General features: G+C 38.1%; 1 protein-coding gene across 2 annotated transcripts in view; it reads left to right on the top strand.

The window, feature by feature from the left end:
- The window catches only part of SCAF8 (SR-related CTD associated factor 8), a 105,010-nt gene that overhangs the window by 65,933 nt on the left and 13,898 nt on the right, over positions 1 to 25,179 (top strand). The window contains exon 21 of one of the 2 annotated variants that reach the window (XM_076333804.1): positions 516 to 968. The exons of the other annotated variant lie outside the window; for it this stretch is intronic. The gene's annotated coding sequence lies outside the window, so the exon portion shown is untranslated. Of the gene's footprint in view, positions 1 to 515; positions 969 to 25,179 lie in introns of those variants that run through there. 2 annotated transcript variants of the gene reach the window in all.

Raw genomic sequence — 25,179 nt, 5'->3', positions numbered from 1 at the left:
ATTGGCAGTAGCTTTACTTTTCAAACATTTTGTTAAATGCCTCTTTAAAACTGGAAGTTAATCTGTTTTTCTTTTTCTAAACTGGGACTGGCAGTACACTAAATTGCTCGTAGTAGGATGGTTTAGGTAAATTACCAAGTGAGAGATGTTAATTTGGTTGGTAGTGGTATAAAACAATGTATTATTTAATGATTTTTATCTTTGTTAATATCTTTCAAGCATTAATAAATTGGCTACTGTACATATGTGTTATACGATCAATTTCTAACAACTATTTTATTTTTTGTAGAATAAAAGTTTGTTGTACAGTCTTCAGTTGCATCATGTTTACAGCTAGAACTGTTCCATTTCTTATTTTATTAATGTAGCGTGCAGACAAATATTACCAAAATAGCCATATTCAGAAACTCAGAAGGGACTTAATGTTACCAAAACAATATGGTTTCTTTTATCTTGCCAGTAGGAATTTTTAAATCTTTCAGAGTTTGAGTGAAGACTTTCCTTTCTCACTGTAGATTAAGCCATCGTAAGCCAACACGTGCACTGAAAGGAGCTGTCCTGAGATCCAGACCAGTTCTTTGATGTGGTTCACAGTAGTGACATGTAATTTTTGCTGATGCAAAGGAAGGAGTGAGAATGGGACAGAAAGAAGACGTGAGCCAGGCATTTGGGCAGCAGTTCTGGCTTATGCCTGTTTAAAGCTTGCTCTAGTGATGAAAGGTGTCGATTCTAGCAACTGAAGAAGCTGATCTACTATTTACATAAGTAACATACTTATTGAAAAATATTTCAGGTAGCTTTGCGGGCAACACAGTGTATTTAGGCATGCACATTTACTTGAAAACCCTATGCATTAATAAGTTGTTCGATGTATTTATTACGTTTTTAAACAGCCCATGATTCTGATCTTTCACTGTACTGTATTTGAGCAGAATGCTACGTCCATAAAGATTACAAAGATGAAACAGCCTTCATTTGCTATAAGGACATGATTTCTTTGCTGAAGCCTTTTTCTGTGAAATATTGGTACACTTTCATTTTTATATGTAGTGCTTCACATTGTTACTACAAACTCAAGGGAATAGATTCTGTTAGATTCCTTTGCTTCAGTAGAGTACTATACCATTCTTCAAGCCATTTCAGTGATTTAAATGGCTTTATTTATGAAGTTAAGGTACTCCTTACCCTGAATAAGGCAAGACAGGAATACTGTAATCAAGCCTGTAGTGTGGCATGTGCAGGCATTACTTAAGGATGCCTTAAGGATAGTTGGAAAATTATCAAATAACTGTCTATAGAAGGTATTTATAAAATAAGCCAATTTATTGCAGGATTCTCTCAAAATACAGTGTCAGCAGTTTTGAACTTGTGCAAGGATACGTTATGCCAGTCAACGCTTAAAGTACTCATTTTCTTGATTCGTGTTCCCCTAACTCAAATCTTTGGGTCATTTGATTTGAAACTGGTAAAAATGGATCCCAAATGTCATTCTTTGTATTTCAGTAACGTATTTTAAAAATAACATAATAATAAGGGTGACTTCTTCTGTCTCTTGATAATGGGAGCTGAGCAGATATAATTTTAAAACCTATTCAGAGTATCAGGAGTCACCAAGAGTAACTAGGACAATTTTTTGTTATTGTTAATTCAGGTAGTGAAAGGATCTTTTTTTCCCTGTTGACGGCTATTGCCGAGTCTTTGAATTTTACATTAGTCGCATTTTCCTTTCAAGTGCTGAGCTTTCACAAGTAAGCGTGTACTGTGAAGCCATCTACTTGTGTAGATGAGAGATTGATTTAAAAGGCATAAAGGCAGGATATTCTTTATAAACTTGAAGCTGTTTATTTGAACAAGAATGGCAAAAGCATCTTTCCGCCATGTTGCTTTACTGTATTCATTCGCATTAGCAGAAACTTTGCAGTGGCAAAGAGAATATCATATTGCAAGACTCTCTTAATTGTAACTAGCCTTATGTTTCTCCTTGAAGGGTCATCTTAGTCACGTTATTCACTCCACTTAGTCTGTACAAGTTCTTTGGGTACTCAATAAACATTTTGAATTTTATTAATGTATGTACATGATATTTCATAGTCAAGAAAAGTCAAGTAGAGCTACTAAAAAGAAAATTCATGACATCTCGTTAAGAGTAATAACTTCCAGAAAACGCGTGTAGGATCTGAAGAGTGATTCTTGTCAGTGATGGGATGGTATGAAAGTCTGTTTATAGGGTTTTTCTTGAAGTTGGTAAGCTGCAAAATTGTATTTGCCATAATTGTTGTATTCCTTTCTATCTTGCACAAACTTGATGAAAAAGGGTAGTCTCATTGAATATCCTACTTTTAGTACCTTTTAGATGCTCTGCTACCAAAGATTAGAGGAGGGGAAGGACTAGTGGTCTGTGCACTTGTAAAAATCAAGAGATTGTTAAGATACGTTGTGCAGTTGAAGATGAATGTATTTTCTCTTTTTAAAAAGTTTAAAATGCACATTTCAGCACTTGCATAGTAACAGTGATATTAGTGGTGTCACTGGTTTACTAATCTTATTCTGTACTTCGTCATTTTTCTTTTAAAGTTAACTCACTAATGCTAATTTTAAATTTTCTCTTCTTCCTATCAGATGAAATCATACTAATGCCCTCAGACAAGGGACTATTTTGTGCTTTACAAAAAAAAAAATCTGGTCAGAGAGTATTTTAACCTGTAGATAGGTTAGCTGAACATTTTTTTCTTTCCTGATTTAATGCTTTAATGCTGCAATTTTCCTCTTGAATGATTTCCTGTCTGTGTATCTGTTATAACGCATATGTGTTCACATTAGCATGTATCAAGCTTTCTGCTGAAATGCAGAAAAATTGTGAGTTTCTTTAAGGTAGATGGCTTGATGTGTGTTTCTAAAACTAGGGTAAACTTCACAGCCATATTGATTTGTATACTGGAGCATTATAATTGTGTTGGAGCGTTATAATTGTGTGCAAGCCAGTGCAAAAAATCCTTAATAGGTGAAGAGTATTAAATGGATATAGAATTGTTAACTCAGATGTAGATTGGTAGGATCCACATAGGCCATAGATGCAGGGACTTTGGATCTGAATGTCACTTCCACACTAAAGGAGAGATCGTATTACAATTACATCTGGGAAAATGAGAAATGTAGCTTTTTCTTGATAACAGCAGGAATTAAGTAGAAATAATCTTAGTGTTTAAAGTCCTTTATAAAAATCCACCCACCTTCGTCTAGTCCAAGGAAGCTCTATCATTGTCCCTTTAGTCGATCAAGGGAAAAAAATTACTTCAGATTTATGTTGTTTCTGAGGTAATCAGATCTCATTCAGCAATGCAGTGAAATGCAGTTTTAAGTGTGCCTTGAGTTTTTCCCTCTGGAAAAAGAGCATATATTTCAAACTTTAGACAAAAATGTGGATAAAATCAATAAATTTTTGTCTGTAGAATTTGAAATGTAATTTTGGGTTCAGTGATTTTTTTTCAAGAAAATCTTTGTCATTTCAGTAGCGTAAATACATAAATACTAAATGGACACTCAACTTTAAAAATGTTTACTGAAAGGTATACTAATCTGTCCAGTTAATTTTTCATTTATTTTCACATGCTTGCAATACGTTATTTTGTCAAGTGGTGCCATCACAGAATTCCTCTTACCACAAATTAGAAATACCTTTGAATTATGTAATTCAGTTGCATAATTGAGTTATTTAAAGCTAGGACCATCATAAGTCTTTCTCTTGAAACTCATGGATTTCTTGTACAGTATGAGTACCAATATAGGTAACTCACTATTGAGAACCTTATTGTTCAAGCTACCTGTGATTAAAAGTAAAATACTGAAAACAAATTGAAATGCTTGCTGATTAACTTGGAATTTTGTTACTTATTAAAAGCAAAATAATGGCATCTGCTCAAATTTCATGTTGATTAAAAAATTCACCGTATTAAATATATGAACTTGATGGGCTGTAGTTCTATGAATTGATAAAATGAATGAGGCACCCATTGTTTTTATTAGAATGTAAAATCTTGACATGATTTGGATAAATGTTACTTATACAAAATACTGAAATGTAGTCTTTAAGTTTTGTGTGCATACTGTCTGCAGTTTCTGTGTGTACACTTTATACATGCTTTAAACCTGCAGTCCTCATTGCATGATCAGAACCACTATGAAAACAGGAAAGTGGCATGAAATGGCAAATTCTAGCAGACACCAAAAATGCTGTACAGATTGGATCTATATGTAAATCAGTAGATAGATAATGTTTCGGAGTCAATAGCTTGTTAGCCTAGTTTGAAATCAGGTAAAACCTCAGTTACAAAGCATGAATAAACCTTTCTTTCTTTTAGATTTAATAGAAGTTAATGCACACGTTCTGATTAAATATTCACTAATTAACAAGCAAGCATCCAAAGAATTTAAGTAGTCCTGAGCATTTTTCTTAATGTTGCTTGTACCTTAATTAAAAACAAACAAACAAAAAAACCCCAACAAAACAAACAAACAAAAAAACAAACCCCACAAAACCCAGGAAGGTGTAAATATTTGTAAGATTACAAGGTTCTTGGAGAAATAACTTGATACAAATGTTAATGTACCTATTTGGGTATTTTTAAGTAGTAGATACTGCAGAACCCAGGTAAAAGCATGATAAAGAACTATCTCACTTGCAAGGAATGTGCTGAACTGAGGTGTCTGTAAAATCCAAGATTTTTTTTGTTCCTTGTTTGTGTTATCTCCCAGTCCAGATACTGACCTTGTTCAAGGTTCCACTCTGAACACTGATTAGAGGATATTCTGATGAATGCATATGTATTTTGTCTAATATGTAATACATCATATGTATTACATCACTGTAATACAGACACAGACAGCTAGTGAGAAGTTGGGAGTGATGACGTTTGGGGCAAAACCATCAGAGAAATCAAAAGAGGAGATTACTGAATTGTGTGAACCACCAAACTGAAGCATGGCTGTTGAGGCATGTCTACTTAGTACAGAGATAATTACTGATTACTTTTGAGTATCTCGGTAGTTAAAAGGGTGCATTTCACCGTAGTATCCCGGTTTGGAAAGTCCTAGCTACAGTATCATTTGCTTTCTGCTATCTGTAGAAAATACAGTTTTCTTGATGAAAATTATTACATTATCTTCCATGTTACTTCTAGAGACTTTAAAATAACACTGCTTCAGTCTTAGTACTAAACCAGTATGTGATATACGGCCTCACTTGTTTACCAGTGGGACATTGCTACTGGCTTCATTGTGTCCAGAATTTCAACGCTTTGTCTTGTGTCTCTCAGTTTCTTCAGTGGCCTTTAGAAAAGCAGGTGGTAGAAGATGATCTGGTTCTAGTTTCATTGATTTTTCTACTGTTTTTAAGCTCAATAGGGATGATTTTTTTCTTTCAAATCCTGTTTCCCTGTGTAAGTATTTATGAGCAGGGAGCCCTAATAAAGATTGTTTCGAGATTCTGAGAGTATGGTGAAGTAGATTGTACTGAGAAAAATTGCAAGCGCTATGCTTGTCTAGTCCTGTGCTAGGAAATTCATGGAGTGAAAGAAAGCAAGCAAATTAAAGCTAGTTAAAACGCATTGGTCTTACCTTCTGGCCCTCCCAAAATGATCGTACTTCTAAGTAGATCTTTTCACTGCAGCACATGAAGCAGCCCTGTAATACACAGTCACTGTTCTTTTGTTTAGAATCCATTATGTCCTCCAGCTTTCTCTTCCCCGTCTGCTTACTGCTTTTTTGAAAGGTTGTGTTTTATTTAAATAGCATTTTTTCTTCAACTGATTTAAAGAAAAATGAATGCGCTAGGTTAATAAAGTTTTCTTATTTCATTTTAGAATGCGCTGCCTAACTCTTCTCAATAAATTTCCTTCTCCAATGAAAAGTTCTTACATTTCTGTATTAACTAGAATAGAAATAAGAATGGATGACATGTAAAAAAAGAAATAAAATTTTTATCCAAAATTGCATATTTTTTGTCATGATAGTCTGGTTGCAGCATGTTGAAGAACATAACTAAAATGGCATTTTTCACACATAAACATAGCAGTTTATGTTGTCTCTGATACGCAACTTGAAAAGTGAATGCACGAGTTAGAGCGACCTCAGGAGTTGTCCCATGCAACACTTGCACGCTGTAGTGAATGCCAAGGTCTTGCATTTCTCTTCTCCATTCCTTACCTTGTCACCAGCTATTTTAGTCTTTCTTATGCACAGTGAAGAAATTTAACGAACAAATTGTCTGAAAATGATGAAGAATTTCACTTTTCCCAACTTGGAGAATTAGTTTGTTCTAAATGTCTCTCATCTTGATACAGAAAAGCAAGCAAACATAAATCCAAAAGGAACAAATATGTGAAAGCAATTTTCTAAACATTTCTATCATTTTATGGGTAAGAAAATAAGACCCAAGGAAGGTCTGCTAGAGAACCGGAAAGGTTTTAATTTGTGGTTTGTTTTACCATCTGATTGGCTTTCTCTGAAAGCCATCTATTTGAAAATCATATTTTCTTAGAGGTCCTTCCCAAGAAATTTCACTGTTGTTCTTTTGTCTCAATTTTTTTTTTCAAAACTGGGACCTATTAAGCATCTTATAATACAACTTTGAAATTATACATCTTGTCTTACAGTAATTGTCTAGCATTGACTTGAGCTACATACCACAAGATACACAATACATTAGAATTTATTATTGTTGAACGATTGATGTATGTGTATGTATCCATTTTATAGAAGCTTGCAGAAAGCTTAGCCACAGTATTTACAGTCTAGACCATGTGAAAGGAAACACAAAGTACAGTATGAACTCTCCTCTTGCTGTACATGTTACACTCATGGTGTTCCTGCAGCTGATGCATCTTTGTTTCGTCTTCCACTCCTCCTGTGTCAAAGGAGTCAAGTTAGACATGGGTGTGTTCACGTATATATTTAAGTGCACATCATCTCTGAAAATCAGGCGAATATTTAAAAATCTAAATATTAAGTTAGGGTTCTAAATTTAGCTTGCTATGAAACATTTGGTTGGTTACACCAGATTTTTACACCATTTGGTGGTTAGGATCTTACTTTTTTAAGTAAAATGAAACAAAATGTTGCTGCATACGTAGGAAAGGTTCGGTCTTGTTGGTGATGGATCTTGTTACGCAAGAGTATGAAGTTCCCAGACTTACACTATAGAAAATGGTGCTCTGGTGGACTGTGACAGACAAAGCCTTAATTACTCTGGCACTTGGCTGGAAAAACCACCTACCACAACTTTTCATCTCAGGCTATGAGGTAACGCAGGGACTGCAAACGGGTCCAGGCAAACTGCTGTGCCTTACACGTGCACAGGCAGATGCCTCGAGGGTGGGCTAGTCTTGAGCCATATAGACACAAGGCTCCCACTCAGCTGGGGATCAAGGTTTTCTTTTCTGCCTGAGCCACAATAATAGTATTACTACGACAGGCAGCAGAATAATCTTTCTATACTGAACTTTGTCACATGGTTAATATTTATAAACAGGAGAAGTATTTGAAGTTAACTAACATTTTTCAAGTTAATCATTGCTGGCAAGTCAGATTTGTGAACCGGGTGCTCTACTTGAAAGGAACCCTGCTACAAGCGAGAAAGATGAGAGATGATTAAACCACTGTAGGCACTTGTTTGGATTATTCTGAAACAGAATTGTATCTGAAGGTATTATAGGCCTGTGATTCCTACTTCTAGGTCTCACTTTCTGGGAAAAGGCTAAGAGTTAAATTCTGAAACTTTTCAGGGTTCTGACCTCCTGAAATACTAGCAGTAGGTGGATACCTCAAATGTACCATTCACTTGCATTTCCTTTCCCATTTCTCGTGTGGTCTTGACCATGCTTCGTAGCAGCTGGCACAAAAGTGCTACATCCCATCATCATCACTGTTCCTAACCAAGATGTATTTAGGTCTCCTCCAGAGGCCTTTTGAATCCTTCTGATGCCATTGTTCTCCATTTCTAAAGACTTTGAAATAGGAAATTTGATGTTTTCTTTTGGCACAAAATCTCTACTGGAGTGAAAAATACTTCCCCAATTTGTAAAAGTAGTTCCCCAATTTTTATTTTCACGCTCATTTCTTTTCTTTGGCAAAAGCTCTTTGCGATGAGCGTTTCAAAGCTGATTATTATAGCATGGTTTCCAGTGTCTTCAGTCTGAAAGTGAAGTTCTGATGGGTTTTGAAGGAACAGTTTCCATATACTCTTGCTATTCCTTATGCTTTCCCCACCTAGATATAAAGCAGTGGTGTCCAGCCAGCCGCTGCAGCCTACTTTCTCATCTTCTTAAGAGGGAAGGTCTAGTGTGTCCCCGAAAGATATTTGCAACTTCTGTGAAGAGCAGCACCTCAGGGTATGTGCGGTGAGAGGAGCATGTGAAAAGAGTGAGCCTGCCTTGCCAGGACACCTTACCCGGTTTTTGAACCTCTCTTTGCAGCAAGCCCCTGGATATAGGAAGATGAGAATGGCAGCTGGATGAGTTGCTCCCCTAGTTAACTATCATGTGTACTGGGGCTCAGGGACCTTATATGAACTACAAGGCCAGCAGCTGGCTACCCCTTTCGTGAAGTGTGGCCAGTTCTGACGTATTTGTTCTGAACACTGGAAATGCCGAGCAAAGCTCTAAACCCTACTATTACCCGTGAAGTACGCAGATACTGGGTATTGCTGGGTCTTGTCTGCGACATGAGGCAAACTCTCCCTTCTACATGCGCCTTTTTCTCTCTTCTTTAAAAACAAAACACTATTGCTCTTTCACTATTTAATTCTCTTCTGCGTAAAATAGAGCTAGTTGAATACAATAGTGGTGAGAGGAGTTGCATGTCCCCTGCTCACAGAAGTAATTGATACAGTGAGCATCCTATACTCTACACTAGTGCCATTAAATTTGTTTTCAGGTGGTGGTTAAATCTTTCTTGGATCACAGTATTTCTATAAACAACCACGTATGTTCTGGCTGTACAGACTGCAGTATAAGAAATGTGAATTAGTTTCTTTTTAGTCTTACCTTTTATCCTTTATTCTTTGCATCCTGTGTCCTTGTACATTGGTTCTGTGTACAGTGTGCTCCTTGAAAAAATTTATTAGTAGTTTATTAACTTTCTTCTCTCAAAAATTATGTTTTCTGCATTTATTTCCATCTGTGTGTATCGCAACATAATGGAGTGAGAGGAGGATGCAAAAACGAGTGGCCAAGCAACAGCAGAATAGCACAGGAACTGGGAAATCTGTTCTAGCAGGACTGGAGAGCGAGTTGTGCGCAGGAACAGGAGAGATCTTTGAAGCTCAATCACCTTACCCGTGGTTAACGATGTAATATTTTATTCTGCACTCTAAAATGAATGCTTTCATAATCAAATCCATAGGCAGTAGCAAGCTGTCACGTGACAGAGTATCATGGGATTTTTCTTTCAAGAGATCCTGGTTTTGTGAAAATTTAAAATTAAATGGTATCGAAGCTCCCCTCACAAAGATGCAAAATGTTGCATATGCTAAAACATTTTCTAAGCATTTGCTGATTTTGTTAGTGATGCAATGAGCTTGAGATTTGATATTCCTTTCTTTAGTGTTTTAGTACTGATTAAATATGTTTTTAGAAGTGTCAGCAGTGACAAGGGTTTTGGTTTTGAACTGTGAAATTAAAGGATTTGTGAGGGATATTAAGTGAAGTTACTGGTGTTTATGTGTGTTTTCACTCGGTTATAAAGTAGAATTGGTGCCTCACTAGCTGGCTGCTGTTGAGGGTTAACACTGCTATACTTTGGCATTTTGTTTTGCTTTAGGTTTTGGTAATTTCAAACATGCAAGAGTTTGGGTTATGTCAGCTTTACAGACCATGGAGGTTCATGTGTAACCCTGTGAACAGTCAAGAGGAGTCTTGTAAACTAAGGAGAAATGATCACTGCAAGCCATGATGTTTGTAAAAGCTATGTTAAAGGGAAAAAAGTGATTCTGAAAACAGGAAATACTGAATCCTGTGTTTATGAGAGTAGGGTGTCTGTCTTAGTCTGATAGAAACCGTAATGAAAAACAGCTGAAATAGCTGGTAGGAAAATATCTGGCTTACTTTAAAAAAAAAAGTAATCACTGACTTCAGTTTCTTTGCTAAGATCTTTCAGATCAGTCTATTCGACTTGTTCTCTTGAAAAAGAACAGAATACTGAAATCTAACCAAATGCATATTTTAAAGTCTTTTTGAAAAATGCAAGTAGACTTAAGCAACTGTTAAGAAGCTACAGTAGAAACATAGGGCCAGTAATTTGCAACCTGTAACAAATATCTTTGAGCAAGGAACGCTACCCAATAATTAATTTTCTTTTTGTAATTTCAAAATAAAAAGTTTTTGCAAATATTCATTTCTGTTAATTTTTAAAAGTAATTTTGGTATCTCTTTTTAACATTGCTCGCAGTTAAGATGGCTTTTCTTCCCCGGATTTTGCTTCTACCTTATTAAATTTATTTCCTGAGCTGTGGTTGCTTGCTGCTGTGAAACCAGCAGAGGGTGCACAGAACATACTTAGTTGTAGCTGTTTCTTCACAGTCCACTGTGGTGTTGATATATGGAAACCAGATAGCTGCCCTTTTACGCCCTATTCAGGTGAGGTACCATACGACTTGAACACAATTCTCAAAATAATTCCCTGTTGTGCTTCAGTGCACTGTTTTCCATCCAGTTCGTGCATGTACATGCTAACGGGGTAATTTTTCCCCTGTGTTGTATGCCAGGCTCAGGGTAATGTACAAGTTCCTACACACCTGGGCTTTAAACACCTGCTATAATTAACAGGGATTACACAGTTGTCATTTTCACAGATCAAAGCCTACTTTAAAAAATGTTGTGAATCTTAGTTGTTTATCACCATGATATTTTATGAGAAAGGGCTATGAAAGTGGCTGGTTAGAGATATCTCTGCTTTTTTGACTGACCATAACAAAAACACTCCTGACACTAACCTGCGTTAGCACGAAGGCTCTGCTGATGGCTGCCACCCTCCCTCCCCACTCCCACCAGCTAGCGTTGCCTACTAACTCCCAGTTTCTATCTTATCTGGCCCATTACAAAATAGTTAAAGGACTCGCATAACTTTTAAAAGTTTGTTTCCTTTTACAGGTCCTGGGCTCCTTTTTGTCAGAGTGCTTCTGCTCTGCTTGATCCTGATACCCTTTTTATTTTATTCATCAGAGAAACATCGTCAGGAGAGCTCAGTTAAGAAATGTAGCTGAGGGAATCTGCTTTTCATTATCTTTAGAATATTTTTTTTTGCATGTAGAAATGCTCTATTTAACTACTGTTTAGTAAGTTTTATTTGAGTACTCTTTTTTTTTTTTTTTTTTAACCACGTAATGTATCACGTCTGGAAGGGGACCAGCCAAGTACGCTTCTGGAAAGAACTGGGTAAAGAGCTTTTACCTAAAACTGTCAGCTTTAGTGCTGGGGGTTAGGATTTGAGGTGCTTTGTAAATTTGTCACAGGTTTTAGTAGGATGATTTTGATCCTATCATCTTTTGTATATTATTCCCCTATATTTACATAGAGCCTCAGTGAGATCAGTTTTCTTTGTAGAGTAACGTTCATGGGCTTGCATGTATTTAGATTAATATATCTGATCCTTCTCCAGACACGATTATAGGAGTGTTCTAACCCAGTAAAATATTGATAAAACTTGTTTCCAGACTAGGAATGTTGTAAATATGTTCATACGTTTCTGATATTTCTGGATGATGTGACTCTGGTGAGTGATACGTTTCAGCAGATGGGTACTTCCATCATTTTTAGACTGCTCGTGTTGTTTTATTATCAGCTGTGTAGGAAGTTGGTGTGCTGACAGGTAATCAGGTCCTACTCCAGAGGAGATCAGCAGCTCTCAGTAACAGCCCCCCCTTTAAATCCTGTCCCTCTGGCAGGGATTCCCCTTCCCCTGGCAGCCATCTCCTGCCTCCTGGCAGGGCTGCAGGAGTCTCGCCATTCCTCGAGAGTTGTTGCAGCGCTTGTCTGTGCAGTCCCATTTATGTCTCGGTTTTGATGTCTATCTGCATATCCTACCAATTGCAACAGTTCAGAAATGGGAAAGTAGCTGTAATCTTCCATTTTCAGCTATAAACTGGTCTCTAACATCAGTCCTGTGAGAAATACTATGAATGCTTTAAAAATTTTTTTGCATAGTGTTTGGTCATTCTTACGATGAAGTCTAATGAATAAGACAGTCCTTTGGCTTTAATCACTTGCAAATTTGCTCAAAATGCATAGTATTTATTTTACTACGCTCATCTGAAAGAGTTCTTAATGAAATCCTTGCCTTTATGTACTCCGTTTTAACAATGAATGTATTGCGATAGTGAACGTATCGTACATGAAAATTATATCTAGATATATATTAGTATTTAATAATAACATTCAATATTTTGGGTATATTGAAAACACGAGCACATTTCATATATAGTTTCAGTAGCTTAATGTACATCACAGGTACTATTTTCTGAGACATAAAAGGAGTCTTTGTAAGTTTAACATGTAGGACCATACAGCTGTGGCACCTAAGCGCGGCCCTAATTTAATTTCTGTAAGAATTATCTTAAGGAGGGAAAAAACAATCTGTAGTTTAGTTTTACAATGTAAACATTAATATATATTTCTCATCAGTGTGATACAGTTGCATAATACCACTTTGAAGGATTTCTTTCTCCCACGGTGAAGCACTTTCATCCTGTGTTTAATTTTACCCTTATGACTGGCTATCTGAGTTTCTAATGCTTGGTTGGTAGAATAAGTGCCTAATTCTGTGAATTAGCCTGCCATAAATCACTGAAGTACACTCGTTAGCTCAATTTTCTGTTAAAATGTTTCTGCTTTGTAATTTCTTCTATTTGTAACTTTTTCAAAAACATCTTGTTTTTCCAGCATCTTGTTGGAATCAAGATCATTGTATCAAATACAACTCGATTTTTGCTTATTTCTAGCAGGCCAAGCTCATTTCTAGCTGAGTTACACTGTAATTAAATGTCTTACTTTGGATCTCAAAGACTTAAAAAAAATTTCTTTGTATTATTGCTTGTAAGAAAAATCTTTCATCATTCCAATTGAGTCTTATTTTTGTAGCTCTTAGGTGAAAACAGAAACCCAAAACTGCAGTTGTCCTAAAAACCTTTTTTTGTGGATTTACAGACATCGTCCTATGCTCTTCCTCTCACCCACCAGGTGATTGTCCCTGTAGAGGTAGGAGAATGTCAAACCAGCCCTAGAGAACATTGATTTAGGTAGCTGGTGTAGACTCCAGTTTTGAGCTTCTTCAGCCTGCTGAGATCCCTCAAAATGTTTTAAAGTCAATTGGTCACTTTAATGTCAAACAGCAAATTTCAGCCTACTTGTGGTAGGGTTTGCTTTCCTTAGGTACTTCTTTCCTCACTCTAAACCATAGTCCATTGGTGTCTGGGATGCACAGGCTGGAAACCAATGACTTAGGCAGCTCATTATGTATATAATGCCGGCAGTTCTTTCTTTTCCAGATAAACACCATTTCTGCCTCAAAGAATGCTCAGATGCCGGTAAGGTAGCTAAAGCCTGTGACGTCTCTGACTCTGGGGGCTGTTCTTACAGAACAACATGGCTTCTGCAGGGAAATGCAACGTCTAGTTGCTAGTACAATAGGTTTGAAGCGTAGCATTATTTGTGCCAACTTACCGTTAGTCTCCTTTTTACCGGCTTGCAATGGTTGGGAGGAGGGGTGATGAAAGGAGGTTTGCATCTAAAGGAGCAAGTGTTTTGAGGACTGCTTTGCTTTACTAAAATCTTAATCTCATTTGTAATAAAATTGGTTTGAGTACAGTTTGGGTTAGTTGAGACTTGCCTTCATGAGGGTGTTGTATCTACGTTGGTTTCCTTAGTCGAGTGTTACCTTCAATACATTGGAATGCTAGTTGGATTTTGTATTTCAGTTTTTTCACAGTGCTTTGTACTTAATGCATTGAGAGCAACTCACAGGTTTACTCTTACAATGTTGAAACGTGAAAGGAAATGCCAGAAAACTAGAGATTTTCATGTGATAACCTTCATTGTGAGTGACTAATTTCTTATTCATCTCTTTATTAAGAACTTTCGCGGTTCTTTGAAGTTCTAGTTCTTTCTGATTTTTTCCCCCATACTACAGTGAATATCTTCTCACTGTTCAAGAACAATGTGATTGTAGTATTCTCTGCAGCTACAGAATATGGATTAAATTATGTTCTTTACTGTGAATTAAAGGAAGAAAGTAAAGGAGAATCTGGTTTTACACCTCTTTGGGCTTTTTAGAGTATTTTACTTTATTTTATTTTTTATTTTATTTTATTTTTTTAGTATTTTATTTTAGAGTATTTTTAGAGTATAAATACACTTTCAGTTTTTACATGGGCATGAGCTCCTGTCACATACAGATTCAATAAGGTGTTTTGCTTAAAAAAACCAAGCTAGTAGATTTTTTTCATTGAGTCTATTAAGAGAAATCCTAATTTGTCCCAAACAGTAGGAAAGAGGCATTTTTGCAGTTTTATTTCTATCAGCAAAGAAACAAACTTCTGTAAGTCCTTTTCCTCTTGCTAGAATCAGTTGTATGTAGGGAGTGCAAAGAGTGCTTTCCACGCAGCCATACCCAGATTTGAGCCAGTAGAGGTTATGCTGTTTGGTTGCTTGCTTGAATTACCTTTATCAGGGTGGTGCAGTAGGTCCAGCATGCACATCCGGACAGGTCTCCCTGTGTGTGGAGCCAAGGGTAGCAGCTGTGTCATTCATAACCTCATATTGTCGCTTGTCCGTCTTGGATTCTTCTACTCCTTTAGCATCTGGCCACCATGTTACTGAGGGCATGTCAATACGGTAAAATCTCACGTGGTCCCTTCCTCCTGTCAAGAGCTCCGCTTCCGCACTCCTCTTGTAGCAGAGAGAAGGAGAAGTCTCCCAGGTTCCAGATTTTCTAGATCAGGCTATCCAGCTCCTGTTGAGACAGAAGAGAAGCAGCATTTGAATGTTTAGTGAATAGTAACTGGAGAGGTGGCAAGTGGGATGGCTTCAAAGACAGCTTGGGTGGAGAAGCACAGCGGCAACATGCGTAACAGGAGAGCATAAAGGCCGCTCTCCACGGTGGAGCGAGGAGGTGGATGGCCTTTTGTACAGTCGCTTTGTTCACGTGGCAGATGAAGGAATACTTATGGATGTACCAAAGAAAACTGTTGCCTGTGTAAAGCAAAAGACAAACTTCACTGCATAGGTGACTACAAAGCAAATGGAAATTTGATTAGGTCTTCAAATATTGTTTACAAATAATGACTGTACATAGATTCAAAGGGTGAGAATTGAAGATAACTAAAAATTATCATCTTGAAAATAAGATACATAATATAATTCTCTTAGATACAAGAAATCAAGATCTGAATATGTATTGAACTATATCATCGCTAAACAAATTTATGTTGATATACTATAACCTCTCAGCAAAAAGTACAATGGTTCTATTTAATTCCAAATCAGTATGTTTAGGTGGTTATTTTAGTAAGAGTAAACCTAGCTACAGGGAAAAAAAACCTAGAAAAAATAGAAATGGAAAACAAGATTAAATAAATTATCAAAATAGTCTTCTTTTTTGCTGATTTAGATAACTTAAAAACAAATATTAAAATAATTTCAACTTAAACAGTCTTTCTAAAGGTAATTTTACTTTTCTGTGTTTTGCACTGCCACTGTAAATGCTAGACCTGAGGTTTTTTGGCCCCCATGTCAGGCCACAGCACCAGGAGGGGCACCTGCAGCCTGGTGGCTGCTACCCTGCTCCATGTGCCTGTGCTGTGGATATGGCTGCTCAGCAGCTCTGTCACCCGTGTTTGATACGTGGGCTGTCCTGGGAAAGCACAAGTTGCCAGAGCGGTGGGGTGGGAAGGAACGAGGAAGTCATCTGTCCACCTCTTCGCTGGTCAAGTAAATGCGGGTGCGGAAGGTTCTCGTTCCTGTCAGAGCAAAGTGCAAGCTTTCCCTGGGGTTTTCCAGGGGAAGGTATACTGCTCAGTGAATAGTATCAGTTTCCAAAGGTCAGCTTTCTTAAAGATAATTTCAAGTATCAAGAAAATACTTCTTTTTCACATGCTCCTGTCATTAAGTTATGAGCCACCCACCCTACTGTTGCTCTTCCGCTAGCGGGCATGCCTGTAACAAAGCCCCAGCAAGGTGATGTTTCCCAAAGGAGTTTCTTTGAAACACAAAATCTCAGGCTCGTCCTGCTGAGAAACGGCTCTCCTGGCAACTTGACAAACCTTGAAAAAACTGCTGCTTCTCATTTTATTTTACAGCCCTCCTATCTTTCATTTAAGATGCTTATAAAAATATGAGAGACCCAGGAGAAATCATAGTACCATGTGGAAGGAGTCAACAAAATTACTTATTGTTATATCCAATTCTCAGTCTCCAACATGGCAAACTTTTTACTGCCTAGAAAAGGGATGAGATTTTGAGAACAGGAACTATGTACGTCTTCTATAAGACGTTTGTATTTTACATGGTTATTCTGCAAATTTGAGCTTGCATGTGAAAGTATGAAGGGAACCGACACAGAAAAGGGTCTGCGTTACTGGGGGTTTCGTGGTTATCAGGGCATCGCGGTTCCCCATCGTTGCTACAGGCATGTTCTATATCTCTAACAAAAATTTGTTATTCTAAAGCATATCTTAAATATTCAACACAAACACAACTAGAGACGCTGACTTACATTAACTCAGAGATCACTATGGAGAGCAAGGCTTAGTTATGATAGAAATTGTTCCCGGACTGGCGAGATGTCTACCTCACCTGTTTCCCAGATTCCCACTTGATGTCAAATGAAGCACCCGGTAATTTCCTGTGACGCATGGGGCTGTCAGCTCTGGTGTCGGGAGCAGATGCTCGTCCTGCTCAGCCAGCCCCCTGAGAGGGTGAGGAAGGCACCCCTCAAACCGGCCAGGGAGCTGAGTCCAATCTGTCACCTCTGCCTCATGATCAGTACCCATCCATACTCATTTCAAGAGAGTATGAAGTTAGTTTTAATAATAGCAAGAAAATATACTGCCCAAGTATATAAACAGGTAGATAGGAAAATAATCTTGTGGTAGAATTTAGTCAAAATGAAGTATTTACGGTTAGATTAGATTCTCCTCTAGTAAAGATGGCTTGAAAGTTATTAGACTATTCCTTGTCAGGGGGCAGGTTGATGAATTTAAGAAAAGTTATGACCAGTTCCTGCCAGTTCAAATTATGCTACTATTATAGAGCAGATAGCATGTTTTTTTCCTTTTACCTTATGTGTAAGCTGATGGTGGATAGGATGGGTGGTGTTTTGGTAGCTATTGATTGCACAGTTGCTTTGTGCATCTAAGGTTTCAATAGTGACCATCTGAAAGCAATAAGTAAACATTACTTAAATATGGTATGTAATTTAAAGCTCTCCTGCCTTCTTTTGTACACTTTTATTTCATCCTTGACAGTTTTCAGGATCAAACCACATTTGAAGAGGTTGAAGGGCAACGCTGACAAAAAGAGATAGCATAAAAATAATCCATTGGAATATGTCCATTGGAGATGTGATCAGCTGTGAGAGTGCTCATTTAGACGTTCAGCAGTGCTTTAACTGTTATAATAATAAATGCCTTTGATTTCTCATTAATACTTTGAAAAGTGGATTGAACTGCTTCCCCGATTGATTGTGCTGTTTGTTTTAAACACTCCGTTCTATGATTAATATGAAATTTAAGAATCTAGATACTAATCCAGCAAAGCACATAAAATGTCACTAGTCTGATTAGAATAACTGGAATTTCTTATGTGCTTAAATTTAAGCACATGTCAGTGCATAGTTGCAGTGGTGCCTACATAAAAAGGGATAAATAAGGCAAATATGGAGAAACAGAAAATAATGTAAACAACACTTGTAAAAAATGAAAGATGAGTTTAAAAACAGGACTTATATAAACTTGATCATTTGCTTACTTGGTGTAAGCATGATTGATAAAGCAGTGACAAGTTTTAAAGTCTAATACATTAAAACACACCACTAGTTTGTCCTTTTGTTCAGTTCATGTTTCTGTTTCCCAGGTTTCAGTTTTCCTGACATTGTGGTTCAATGTAGATGAGCTTGTGAGATTTTTGTTTTCTTTTGTTCTTCTAATGAAACTATTTTTTCTATGCTAGAATGTGCAATGCTATTCAAATTTAAAAAAGAAAATGACATTTCATGAAACTGTGTTGATTTCCCTAAGTTTCATATTAAAAGTTAGGAAAATATTATACAGAAACTACCCTCCCACCAGCAAGCTCTTAGTTGATGGAGTTACCTTTGGCGAATTTCAAAATATATTGCACATGAAGGAGTTTAATCCTCTGAAATACTCTGTGTGTTATCTTTCACAAATCATTCCTTGAGATTCTCCTTCCTCTGCTTTTTTGATAGAAGCAGAAGGCAGATTTTTCATTAGCACTGTGAGATACGATACCTTCCTTGGCTTTTAATTAGGTTTTCGTAAAGCAAGTATGTTTTCCAGGCTGCAAGATTTTTAACTGAGGCAAACTTTAGTGATGTTTTATTTATGTGTATTAAACCATATTTTAATACCTACAAATGAGTGCCCATAAGCCTGGGTATTGTCTGAGTAAATATCTTGTCACCAGGATCCTTGAAGTTTTAATTACGGTCTTCCTGGTGTCTGACTGCTTTTAGTCCAGTATGATATTTAGCTTGACTCTTTTAAACAGACTAAAATTTACAGCACTTTTAAGTCCCTATTGGACAGTCAGGATATAGATGTAAATAGCTACACATCCTTAATTTGTCTTTTATCTGCTTTTATTTTATATGAACTTTGTATTATTGCATTACTGCACTGTTTAAACAAAAGAAGACTCAAAGAAAGACATGATTTGTATGGAAGTTGCTATACAAAATAAAGCTGCATTGTAGTTGCCTCCAAAAATCAATGTGTCATCACATTAAAAAAAGGAGTCCTCTGCCATAATAGATGATTTTTGCTTTGCAGGATATGAAAATGCCATTTTATTCTTTGCTCTTGAAAAATCTTTTTTTCAGCACAGGAAACAAATGCTTCTACCGTTATCAGGTTTCTTTAGCTTATAATTGTATAACTATGAAAAGTAATCAATTACAAAACACGGCAATCTGGCCTTCAGTACTAAAGATAAAATAATAATTTCAGTCTCAGAGGTTACGCAAGTCCATCGTTCCCTTCCTTTGAGGCATCTGCTCCTCCTGAGTGTGATACAGAGCACAGTATAAGAGCACAAGTTTTCAAAGACACAAATTTTGTTCCCAGCAGATGGGTGTAAATCCTGATGGAATTGCACCTGGGAAGTAAAGCAGATTTTGAATCAAAATGTTTGATAGTTCCTGGTAGTTGTGCTGAAATCAGTCTATCTCGGATTAGATTATCACAGAATAAGCATTCTGTGCACGCTTATAAATATGCACGTACATAGTCTTTCATGTTGGATTTTCCTGTCTCTTCTCACAAAGTATAATGTCTCTTATGTTCAAGCTTCCCTTGTGTTCTAGAACCGCCCAGCTCTTGTACATACCATCGCTTCATTTCTCAAGGCACTTAAGCCAGTACTTAACTTTGTGTCCAAAGATTTTAACTTGAAATAGTTGGAAGTACAATGCTGAAAAAGGCTATATTCTTTTTGAGTCACGGCCAGTTATACAAATGTGCTATTTTATCTTTCAAGCTCTCAGGCTAAGATATTTGTAAAATAAACCAGTAAAGTCACAAAATATGGAATTTTATGGTGATGGTTAGAGTATTGTGCCTGTTGATTTTCTGTTAATTCCTTCTCCCTTCTCCTTGTTTTGCAGAGATCAGAGGAAAGTACAATATTAACTTTCATAAACCTTGATCCCTCATTGCATCTTTATTTTTCTCCTTCTTATTGTATCTCATCACCTGAGCATTTTGACTAACACACTCCTGTTTCCATGCTATGCACTCCCCATTCCAGATGAGAAGCATCCCCGCTTTATTTCTTGTTGGAAGGGATCTGGGGCTCTCATTTAAATACATCAACGATATGATTTCAGAAAAGTCAGGGGAATCAGGCATTTCTGTCTGTGTTGATACCCTGTCATATATATCACCAATTCATAGGAATATTATCCATTATATGAATTATAGTTTAATGGGAGCTGGATTGAGTGCTCTAAAGTTAAGATCTCATGTGGCTTACTGTGGACTTTCAGTGTGATACTGAATGAATTGCTTCATGTCTCAGTGTCTTGGTTTTCCACTCATGATAAAGGGATGATGGCAGTATTTCCTTTTTCCAATTCTTTCTCTTAGCTGTTTTGAGTGTGATCTTTTAGCTGAAGAACTTTTTTGCATGTGTGTGTTAGGTTTCATAACAGAAGTGCTAGGAACAGACTTGGGCCCTACTGCCACATTACCGGTAATGGGAAGTTTTGTGATGCCTTCTCATTTAACATCCTGTATGCTTTCAGGGGGATTTTGACTGAACTGTTTAAGAAAGACAAGGATGCTTTCATGTAATTTGGGACGTCACGGGCAACTTTTCTGTCCTTGGAATCCCATGTTTCTTTTCTGTATCCTCAGTCCCTAGTTAGCGTAGTTTCTTCAGTGTTTATGCCACCATAAATGTCTGTAATAACTGTTCAACTTACAGCAATCTGAAGATGACATGATACATAGCAGAAAGAGAAATATTTACTACATTCATAGCATTTAGCTGGTGCCAGCATTCAATGGAGAGAGACTAAAGTAGATGCCCAACAGGGCAATCTTACAAAATTAAGAGAAGCAGTCATTTTCTGGAAATCAACGATGTTCCACTTAGCTACATCATTTTATAAAGAACGTACCTTCAGAATTATTCTTCTTTATGAGTCATCATTACCCATGCCAATGAGGGTCTGCAGAGGCTCTAGAGTGACTGAGGAATCAAAAGAGGGAGTAATTCTTATGAGTGTTGCTTTGTTGGTCGTTTCTAGAATTACAGGTGCACCCCCCAGAAGTGGTTAAGGGTGAAAACAACTGTTAAATTTAAATGAATTTTAAAGGGCATTAGGCAATCAAATGTTAATATTACCTCAGTACACTTGAAAGGGAACAGAGGGTAATCAGGATGTTGCATTACAAACGTTTCTGTATCAGTATGGTACTATTTCTTTTATATTGTTTTTTTTTCCCTGGAGGGACCATTAAAACATTCAAATCTGAATTTCTATAAACTGTAGAGTCTCCTTAGTTGTCTACATTTGTAAGTAAAAACTAATGTAATTACAGTAATTTTGACATACCAGGAAAATCATGTAAATCATCATTAAAAATGGTTGAAGTATGAACTTATTTTTTTATTCTAACCTGAGGAAGTTTTTCAGAAAGCTTGACAGGAAAGTAGAAAGACCAACTGAGTAATTGACAGCATCCGTTTAATCCCATTTATCCATGAATTTGATTATCCCAGGGCAAGAGCTATAGTCTACGTTGTCATGCGAGGAGGAAGTTTCCAGTTATCCAGTCTTTACAAGCGATCAAACGTAAGAGCAGACTTTTGGCTATGTTTGCATTGCTCTCCATTTTTTTTTTTTTTTAATGGAGAGTAGTTTGTTTTTATAGATAATTTTGTTTAAGGTTAAAACAAGAAAAGTGGCAATGTTTCACTCTGCACTCTGCACACGCTGTGGTTTGGAAAGTGGATTTGGTCCACTGGGAAGGCCTCAAATCGAGGCAGGGCGCTTTACGCCAGATGCGCTGTAGTCAGGCACAGGGTGTGTGACTGTAGTACAGGGAAAAACCCGTGGAGGGGCCTGGCAGCACCGCGCAGTACCCCCACACATGTACCCCAACAGCACCTTCTGGTCTTCCTCTGTGAATCGATGAGCCCTGCTCCTCGCCAGCTTACACACGGATTCATTTTGGAAAATCCCTGTTAACTTCAGTTAAATTCTACGCTTCTTAACAACCAAATAAGTAATGTTAGTAGTAAGAGACCTGTTGTGAGTCCAGCAGCGTACAGGGCGAAGCCGCTCTGAGGGTCTGCACGCTCGGGCTCGCCCCTCTGTGAGGGGATAGAACCTTTCACACCCTTTTCCCCTGATCTTTACTCCTCAGACTCTTCTAAAGGCAGCAAAACTCGAGGGCCTCGCCCCCTACGTTCTCCCAGTGAAGGCTGTCCTCCCCTCTCCTTGTCGTACTGGGGTTTCTGATCCTATTTTCCCAACCAGCTGCGAACCACAACCCCGCTGGTGGCTGGGGCAGCTGTCCCCTGGTGGCGCACTGGCCTGGCGTGGCAGAGCAGCTCGACCACCCAGGCGGAGGTTCGGCACCGGCAGCTGCCGGCTGTGCCCCTGTAGTGGGAATCTCCACGGCACAAGCTCTTGGCACATCACCCCTTTTCCTCTGAACGCTATTTGCCATCTCTAGGCTACCGCCTTCATGACCAGCCTGGTCCCTGCCAGACATCGCTACAGCCTCGGCCCTGCCCATTTCTTTTAAAGCCTGGTCGACTCATTTCTCCAATGGCCGCCCAGCAGTGTATACCCAATTACTCTGTACCAGTCCCTATAAACCAGTGAAAAGGGCCCTTGTCAGCAAAGGTGGAGTAAACGAAGGTCTGACTGGGCATGAGCATGTTAAACAAGTAAAAGAGCACGCAGCAGTGACTGAGTGGGTGCTCTCTGTTACTTCTAGCCAATTGAATTAATTAGCTAAATGGATTTGGGTGATCCATCCCTTGTCCTGCAGGCCCTGTCCTTCCTGGCAAGCATCTCGAGACAAATGACAGTTGTGCGCATCGTGGTATTTAGTCTCTTTGATGAAAAGCTTTGATCTATGCCTTGTTTCTGTGGGCGACCATGAGGCGTAAGGCTGGACGGGATCTCACGCAGGATCACCTGGGCTGTTCACCTGCTTTCAGGGAGGATCAAGCATACCTCTCCTCATCTTGACAGGTGTTTGTCTCAACTGCTCCCGTCACTTCCTGTGACAGCATTACATGTAATACCTAAAGATAACCTGCTGCCAGGCTCATCGTCCTTGTGTTAGAAAGCTTTTCTCCGCAACTGCATAATAAGTCTTGTCTTAACGCGTGATGGACATGGAGAACAATTAGTCACCATCTTCTTCTCATAACAAACTTTTACATATTTTAAATATGTTATCATGTCTTCTCTTAGTCTTTGCTTTTTCTAGACTAAACAATCTAATTCTTTCAACCTTCCCTTGTTCTACAGCTGTTAGCATTTTTTGTGGCTTTTACCTGGACTCCCTCCAACTGTCTCCTTCCTCCGACAGCCCAGTAGGCAGAGCTGGACACAGTAACGCAGTCAGGGCCTTGCCACTGCTGGTAGGGGAAGAATAATTACTTGATTTGTTTACAGTATTACTATGAATATATATCAGGCTGCCTTTTTCTGCAACTGGATATCATCCTGATTTATAATTTGCTTATAGACCGCTATAATTCCCCTGCAGATCCTTTTTGCAGTACAGTTGCATAGCAAGTCTCCTTTCTATGCTTGTGCACTTGAATTATCCTTCTATGGTAATTTGCACTTCTCTTTGTGAATCTAATGCATTAATTTCAGAACATTTATCCAAATTACTGCGATCATGGTGAATTCAAATCCAATCTTGTAAACTGCTTGCAACCTCACCCAGTTTTATATCACATCAGATTTTACAAATCTCTTTTTTTATCACCAAAGCACCAGATCCTTAAATACATGAGGCATCAGAATTACAACTAGCTTGTTTTGAGAAACTTGATGGAAGGTCTTTGGTTGTGCCCACCTCTCTGGTGAGCAAGCAGCAGTTATGTTGCCCTGCTCATCACTGTGCTGATGTGCAACGACCCAAGGTAACTGACATTTCAGCCACCAAAGGCAACACTCAGATGCTAAATTAGCTTGTGTGGAGCTCCAGGTGACGGTACCAGTATTCTCTCAGGCAGAGCTTATTTTGAACTGGCAAGGTTGTTCTATGTTGCATTTCTTTTTCTAACACATTTGCAGGCTTTTTTCTTATATTTCATATTCTTGCTTGTCCCTGTATCTTTGGATGGTGAATTCTTTGCAGTTCTCCCAGCATGCTAAGCCGTGTGTACTTACCAATACCTTTTAACTTACTCCTTTGGGGCTTTAAGGTAATTAAATATCTCCTGGTATAGTGTACTGCTCGCTTAATCTGCACTGGGTTAATTTGCTGCTGTGCCTTTAGCACTGCCCTTCTGTAAACTTGTCCTCTCATCTGAACTCTTTCCCTCTTGGATCGCCTTTGCCTGGGGGCGTCCTGGATTAGTCTCTGGAGCTGGCTGCGGCTGCATTCCCTGCACTCCCCCAGCATTTGTCTGCTCTTCCTTTCATAGGAATCATGAAAACTCTCGGTTTATAATCACTTTCATTCGATTTTCTTTTCATCACTAAATTCTTAGAGTTCTTCTACAAAAGCAAAGTTAAAGCTAGAACACCACCACCTGTGCAATGTCTTTTACCACTTTATGGCCTGCCAGATTACTACTTCAGCAAATACCTGAGTATCTTTTTCTCCAGGAGAAATAAAAGAGATGTTTAATACCAAACTTCGTCCCTGTTCTAATTTTGAAAGCCTTTTGAGTTTTTGCATGCTTTCATGGAGGAGTTCTTCCATCCAGGGAGCCAATGGAAGACTGTTTTGGAGGTTGTCTTCACTCCTTGAAGGAGCCAGGGGAATATTTTTATGAGCTACTAATTTAATCCTTTCTGCAAAGCAATTGCAACTAAAAAACACAGCCTGCTCTGACCTCGGAAGCCAAAGGTTGTTTTAAAGCGTATTCTGCAGCTTTTTAAAATATGTCTGGAAGAAACTTCCTGAAGAAACTACGAGGGGTGCTGTGCCTCATCAGTATAACGGCAACCACAAGGAGATGAAGCATAACCAGCTACGGCCTTACCCTTGTGACAGGTAGTCGACACGCAGCATAATAAAGATAATCTTCCCCGAGCAGAGAATAAAACAGAGCTAAGTCTGACAGGGACTTCTACAACCTATATGAATGTAAAATAAGAGGTGAACAAGATAAATCCTATATTGGTAGAACACCCAATGAGAGTATTGGTCTCGGAGTGGAAACTTTATGGTTGATCTGTCTCTTATGG

The sequence above is a fragment of the Aptenodytes patagonicus genome, chromosome 3 (assembly GCF_965638725.1).
Source record: "Aptenodytes patagonicus chromosome 3, bAptPat1.pri.cur, whole genome shotgun sequence".
Taxonomy (NCBI): Eukaryota; Metazoa; Chordata; class Aves; order Sphenisciformes; family Spheniscidae; genus Aptenodytes; species Aptenodytes patagonicus.
The sequence above is the reverse complement of the archived record's forward strand: the minus strand, read 5'-3'. Positions and strand labels throughout refer to the sequence as shown.